Below are 7,445 nucleotides of genomic sequence, written 5' to 3'. Positions count from 1 at the left end.
AAACCACCAGCAGCTCTGAAAGAGAAAGACTGTGCTTCGTACTCCCATAAACAGTTACAACCTTAACAACCCACAGGGGATCACTATGAATCAGCACTGACTCCATGGTAGTGAGTATGATCATGAGGGATAGTTGGCTGTAGTCTTCTTTGTGGAGTCTTTTCCGTGTGTTGGTATGAAGACACTGCTCATTACATAGAATGTTTGCTGTCACTGTCTATGTTCTGGAATAGTCTGTGTAGAACCTGCGGCAGTTCCCCCGTGAATATTAGGCAGAACTCCCTTGTGAAGTCATCTGACATTTCTTGGTTGAGAGTTTATTGGTGACCTTTTCTATTTCTTCCTTTCCTCTGGGTCTGTTAATGTTTCCTATAGCTGTTTTTATTAATTTGGGTAGATGGTGTATTTCTAGGAATTTGTTCAATTCTTTTAGATCAGGGTCATCAAACTGGTTTGAGAGCCATATGTGGCTCTTTTGGTACATATGTGTGGCAGTTACGTAATCTGTCAACTTGAGGAAGGGGTGGAGTCTGGCCTGTCAACCAGGTCGCAGCTTAATGTCCTCATTTGGAGGCATGACCGAGATTAATAGCTCACTGGAGTCGGGACATACTCGCTCCCTGTGAGACATTCCTGCTGACAAGATACATGGAGCTATGCTAGAGCGCTGGAGCTGGAGGAGCCACGTGGAAACCCCTGTCAGCACTGAGATGCTTCCACCGCTATGGATCCACAAGACTTCCCACTCACTGGCCTGTGATCTTCCTGCATTCAGTGTCATTGCATTTGTTGTGTGAGCCTCAAGAGGAATTCTTGGGCGAAATCAGACTCATAGGCTAATATTGAACTCATGGACTTGATCTGGACTGGGCTAGGATATTTTACTGATGCATAATTGCTCTTTGATATAAAGCTCTCTCTTATATACATTTGAATGTCCATGAACTTGTTTTTCTAGTCAACCCTGACTAACACGATATGATTCTGAAGTAAAACTGAAAAATTTTAAAGGTTATTATTCAGATAATGGTGGTTTCATTTATTGGTAAAAATATATTTATGACCCTTAACTAATTTACAAGTTGTTGTGAGATACAGGATTGGTTCTACTTTCTTAAAAGTTTGCTAACCCCTGTTCTGGATTATCAAACTTATTGGAGTGCAGTATTTGGTAGTAATCTATACCTTTTTTAAAAAGTTGGGTGTGTTGTGATTTCACCCTTTACAGCTCTGATTCTAGATATTTGCATCTTCTCTCTTTTTTTTAAATTTATCAATTTTTTAATTCTTTTAAAACACCAACTTCTTGTCTTGTTGATTTTTTGCACTGTTTTTCTGTTCGCCAGGTCATTTATTTCCTCTCTAATCTTTATGATTTTTTTTTCTTCCATTGTTGGAGGGCTTATGTTGTTTCCCTTGTTCTAGTTGCTGGATTTCTTGTGCTATTTTCTCGGTAGATTTGTGTTCTTATTTTTGTTTCTTCTTATTCTGGGATTCTGATGTGAGGGGTACGCTGTTTCTCTTGATATTGTTCCAGATCACTCTCAGGTTTCTTCACTTTTTTTCATTGATTATTTTTATTGTTGATTGGCACCAGAGTGATTGTCTTTTTGCTCACTGATTAGATTTTCCTTTTCTTCCATTCTATTCCTTGCTTCTTTTACTGTGTTGCCCTATTTGTTTTTTTCATTGTTTATCTTCTAGGATTTCTCTTGGTTTAAGGATTTTAGTTTTTCCATTTTTTCCATTTACATCATGAAGACATCCCACATGTATTGAGATGATCAAAACATTATTCCTCTCCATTGTGTTTCTGCCAATTCCAAGGCCTCTTTTTTGGGGTGTTGCATTGGGTTTTGGTGACTTTTTTATTTGGGGGATTTTCTGTGGTTCATTACTGTTTCCTTGGCTTCATGGTACAGCTATTATTGGAGTATGAACTGCTAGGTTTTGCAGAAGTAGTGGCTCTGTGATGTGGTAGAGGTCTAATAGGAGCTAGAAAGTACAGTTTAGTCTGATAGAGAAAAGGGGGAGGAAGTGGGTGAGTGGGGAACATGGGGGCGAAGAAGAGAGAAAATGAAATAAAAGTAACGATATTAATAATATGAGGCTATCAGGATAGGCCAAAAAATTTGTAAAAATATGGGAAAATGTATAACAAGAGAGGTAGCCACAATGAATCAAGTGAGAAAGATGAGGATTTCTACTCCCAAAACTAGTTACAGTCCCAGAAACACAAAGGGTCAGTTCTACCCTGTCCAATTAAATCACTATGAGTTGTAAACTTGATAACAGTAAGTTTGTGGAATCAGAATTAATAATTTTCCTGTAAATATATTGCACAAAGGAAAACAGACAGAGCAGGAGGGTGGGGAGGAAAAAAAGAGAAAAAGATTGAGGTATGACTTGGGTGTGGGTGCTGAAGTTTTGTTGCTTGTCAGTGGGAATATGGATATGTATGTGATCTCAGGGTGGGGGTGTTGGACAACCCTAGTTTGGTTGGGTTTGCAGGAATCTACATGCCTGTACATTTTGCCTAGGGGAATACACTCAAAAAGAGGACACTGCAGAGGAAGTAGAAGAGATCTAAGAAAAAATAATAAAAGTATTATAATAGAACAACAGTACAAGAAAGCAGGTGTTGTGAGAATGATGAAGTCAACATATGTACTAGTGTGCTGGACACAAATGATGTATGTACGGATTGTGAAGAGCTGTATGATCCCCTAATAAAATGGTTATTTAAAAAAAAGTAAAAAATAAATAGTCCTTGTGGGTGGGGCTTCCTGCTCCTTTTGCGGGGTGTTATTGTGTGTATATGTGAGCTTCATGGAGGAACTGGTGCATTTGGTGGTGGAGGGCACTGGAGAACAAAGCAGGAATGAAGGACAAATGGTAAAAAATGTTGCAAAGTGATGCTTTGTTACTGATTATGTCTGCATTAAGCTGCCCATGAAATCTGTTATCCACCAGAGCCTCTGGACCCTAGAGAGGAAAGAGGTTTGGCTAGCTCCACTGCCTTCAGGCCCAGAAGAATCAGCTGTACTCATAATGTTACAAGGGAGTCTGTCAGCAGGCATTGCTGCTTTCTCACTTTAAGAGAGTTGAACTAATTTTTCAGTGCACTAACTCTTGAGGGTGATGCCTGTGCTAGAAGCAGTTCATTCCCAGGGATGACTACAGGACTGGCCTAAACTCAAGACATGACATGCACCCCCTAACCCAACTCCTGTAGATGACATCACTATGGAGGGCAACACTAAAGATGCTGCTCAGCGAGGGCAGCAGGTCTGGCCTGTCCACATGGGGGCAAACCAAAAGGGAGTGCAGCAGACCAGCAATGGGAGTGTGTTTGTTAGGTTTATTGTGCCAACCTGGCTAATAGGAACATGTGGGATTAATCAGACCATAGTTTGATTGGAAGGCAAAGAGATTAATGGCTCAACACGGCCATACCTCTCTCTCTCTTGCTCTCTGGGGATCAGACCAGTCTTCAGCTACCTTAGCTAGTTTTCTGTCTCAACTTGTGACCTACACTACCTGTGGGATAATCAACTCATGGATTGTGTTGCTAGAACTTGAATTTCCTTTGAGACCTGCTTAGCCACACTGCTGGTGAGTTCATTGCTTAAGCTTGAGGCTGGTGGAGCCTGTCATCTTGTATTGCTTCAGTTAACTATCCATTCCGGGCCTGCTTCACTAAGCTCGAGCTGCTTACTGTTGGTGACCTGCCCTGCTGTTTGCTCACTGTGGTCAGATTCTGCCTGCATTGCCCAAGGGAGGACTCATCTGTCTGCTTCATTGACCTTGGACTCAGCAGTCCCTGAGAGTTGAAGGAGTTCTAGTATATTAACTGTCCCACAGACGTGAGCTGAACTGAGCCCTCTGTACTGCTGTGTATGGACTAATTAGCCGTTATTATATTATATAACAAAATCAGGAAATATATATATATATATATATATATATTTGTTTCTGTAGAGAAACCTGCATATCACAGGGAGCAAAGCCATGATGCCTCTGAGGTATCCCAATTGCAGACTTCTGACTCGAAGGGCAGCACTTGGCACTTCCTCTGAAATGGTTGGGGGCTGCTCACCAGGGGACACACAAAAGTCTAAAGGTGTAACAGGGGGAGGGGCACTATACTGCTCCATCCATGACTGTAGGAAGAGCAGTGGGCACTTGTGGGAGACATGCCTTTTGGTCATGAATGCTGAAGATTAAAAGGGTGTAAGTGCTGTTCGGTAAGTGAGTCCCAGGATATGGAATCTTGAAAGAGAAGGAGATTAGAGTGATGAACTATAATGGGTCCTACTTGCTATTGAACTGAGCGATACCTATCTACTATGCGTCAGGATATGAGTTAGACTTGGAGCCATTTGTATGGTCTTTCTTTTTAAATTTTATTTATTTATTTGTGTGTTTTTTTCTCTTTTGGTGTCTATCTATATAAGATAGCCAGGATAAGCAATCACAAGTAGACATTGATGGGACTGATGGTTGGGGCGGGATGTGTGGAGAGGAGGTGGGGGAAGATGAGTGGTGAACCAGCATTGACAGGGATTGGGGAATAGTAAGGGTTTTAAAACCAACAGTGAGGATGGTGCAGCATTCCTGATTGTGTTCAATCAATTGAAATGTATGGAAGAGGAATTACTAAGAGTTGAACGATGAGTAAACATGATAGTGGGGCAGGAGGAAAGAAGATAAAAGTAATAATTATATGTAGGTATAAATATAGATATGTATATATGTAAATATATAAAGATAGGAGTATTTTTCTATGTATATATGTATATGTAAACTCAGTAAGCAGATGGATTTTGGACCTCTACTTAACTCTTACCTCAATATAAGAACAATTTGTTCTAATAATGTGTCACTGTATGATAATCACCTTTGACACATTCGCTGAAGACAAAATGGAATAAGCAAATGTGGTTATGAAAGCTCATGGTGCTTGGCTATTGAAAGATATATTGTCTAGGGTCTTAAAAGCTTGAAGTTAAACAAGTGGCCATCTAGCAGGGACGCAAGCCCACACAGAAGAAGCACACCAGCTTGCACGATCATGAGGTGTCAACCGGAATAGGTATCGGAAGTTCAAAAACAAGCAATCAGATTGATGAGAAGGAGCATGAATAAAGTGGGGACCCAACACCCACCTTAAGATAATTGGACAGTCCCTGACAGAAAGGCCATACAGTAGGAATGATAAATCTAGGGAGTAGCATAGCACTGATGAATCACATAACTATCCTCTAGTTCTTTAATATTTCCTCCCCTTATATTATGGTCCTTGTTTTACATCATTAATCTTGTTAGATCTGCATATATTCACCTGTACTATTAAGAGTACTGGATGCATGATAGCCAGGACAGATAACCTTTCAGAAACAGTCGATGAATAATGATTCCGTGAGGGGGTAATGGAAGAGAGGGTGGGGAAGGGGAGGGAAAGGGAAGCTGATAGCAATAATGATTGTATAACCCCATTCAAGGGAAACAAATAACATTTTAGGTGAACAGATACATTGGATAGTGTAAGATATGACAAATAAAAATATATATATATTATAATAATTAGGGTTCTGAGGGGATAGCATGGGGGAGGGAAGGGCTGAAGGGGAGCTGATTTCAAAGAGTTCAAGAAGAAAGAAAATGTATTGAAACTGATGGTGGTAGCATTTGTACAATTATGCTTGATCTAATTGAGATATGGATTGTTATAATACCTGTAAGACCTCCCAATAAAATTTTTAAAAACCAGCATGTCTCCTTAGCCCAAAGTTGAATTTCTCATTGACAAGAAGTACAGGATATCCCTCCTTGTGGAACCGCTCTGAAAGTTGCTGAGGAGATCTCGTGATTAGTATCTGGCAACCCTGTGACCCCAAAGTTGAAATTTCTTAATGTGGTTCTTCTATCCATGTTTCTGTAGTGCCCAGCACATAATTCGGTGTGACTATGCAAATAGGATACGTGAAATCTACAGGGGATTTCTCAGGTTTGTTTGCCATTCCCCTGTGGGGAAGGGAGCCATCTCAAAAGCAGACACAGAGAGAATTCCCAGGACGCTCAAGGAAGAAGAGGCACCAGTGCAACATGTCTTAAATCCCTGCCTGAAGTGTCAGAGGCAGCAGATGCCAGCCATGCTAAGACCGCAGGAGATCACGAGACGAAGCAGAGGAGTAGGGTCAAGAGTAGGATACTGAGACAGAGCAGCAGGTGAGTTTCCTGGCACTGAGGACTAGAGGGAGAGAAACTTGGTTGCCATCTGAGAGACACTGCTATATCTCCTGGGGATAAAAGATTGTGTAATTACTGTTTTATGATTCAGACTTGTGGTAACCTATTAACTTCTCCAATAAATCTCCATAATAGTGAGTATTTTCTCTGAATTCTGTGTGCGCATTTCAGTGGACTATAGAACCCAGCAGAAAAATAGATTGTTGAGGGAGGAATGATTGATATCAGAATAGGGTGAGAAAAGATGGAGGCTGGAGGCATATCTGACCTCTGCTCTGTGACAAGAGGCCCTGGGCTGGTGTGGAGTTGGATTTGGCTTCTCCTTTGTGTAGTGAAAAGAGGTCAGATGAGACCCTCACATCTTTTGGCAGATGATCAATGAATCAAAAATGATATGTAAGATAGAATTTATATACTAACTTGCATAAAATTGAACATATCCCCAACGTTGACGTATATGCTTTCGGCCGTAAGCAAAGGATCTGCTGTTCCTTCCACACAGTTCTGGCTTTTACCTCCAGATCATCAGTCCTAAAGAATACTCTGGTAGTTACATAATCTAGTGTCAATTTGAGGATTAAGAGTGTAGGGGTGGAGTCTAGGCTGTTAATCAGGCCATAGCCAATGATGCCTCTGTGTGGGCATGGTCTTCTCCTGGGAATTCTGGGAACTCCAGATTTCCTCCTTGGAGGCAGGAGAGACCCTTTTGGCTACTCCCAGGGAGACATTGCAGCTGACAAAACACAGAACTATGCTAGTTCCCTGAGCTGAAAAAGTCACATGCATCTACCCTGATGCAAGTAGACCTCTGGAGCTGAAAAAGCCATGTGGAGACTCCTGCCACCACTGAGATGCTTACAACACCACTTGATCCACAAGACTTCCAAACCACTGGCCTGTGATCTTCCTGTATTAGGCATCATTGCATGTGTTTCATGTGTCAAAAGAGGACTTTATAGACTGGTATCATACATATGGGCTAATATTGGACTTTTGGACTTGATCTGGACTGGGCTGGGGTGTTTCTCAATGTTCAATTGCTCTATATAAACCACTCCTTATACACAAATGTGTGTCTATGAATTTGCTTTTCTACACTACCCAGACTAACACAAGTACATACCATTCCTTTTGGATTTCTAGAATCTTGAAATCAGTACATTCAAGTTATACCAATGATCTTTTTTTTTTTT

Source organism: Echinops telfairi, unplaced genomic scaffold (genome assembly GCF_000313985.2).
Source record: "Echinops telfairi isolate 266 unplaced genomic scaffold, ASM31398v2 ScPeMD7_6080;HRSCAF=6971, whole genome shotgun sequence".
Classification (NCBI taxonomy): domain Eukaryota; kingdom Metazoa; phylum Chordata; class Mammalia; order Afrosoricida; family Tenrecidae; genus Echinops; species Echinops telfairi.
This window is presented reverse-complemented; position numbering follows the sequence as displayed.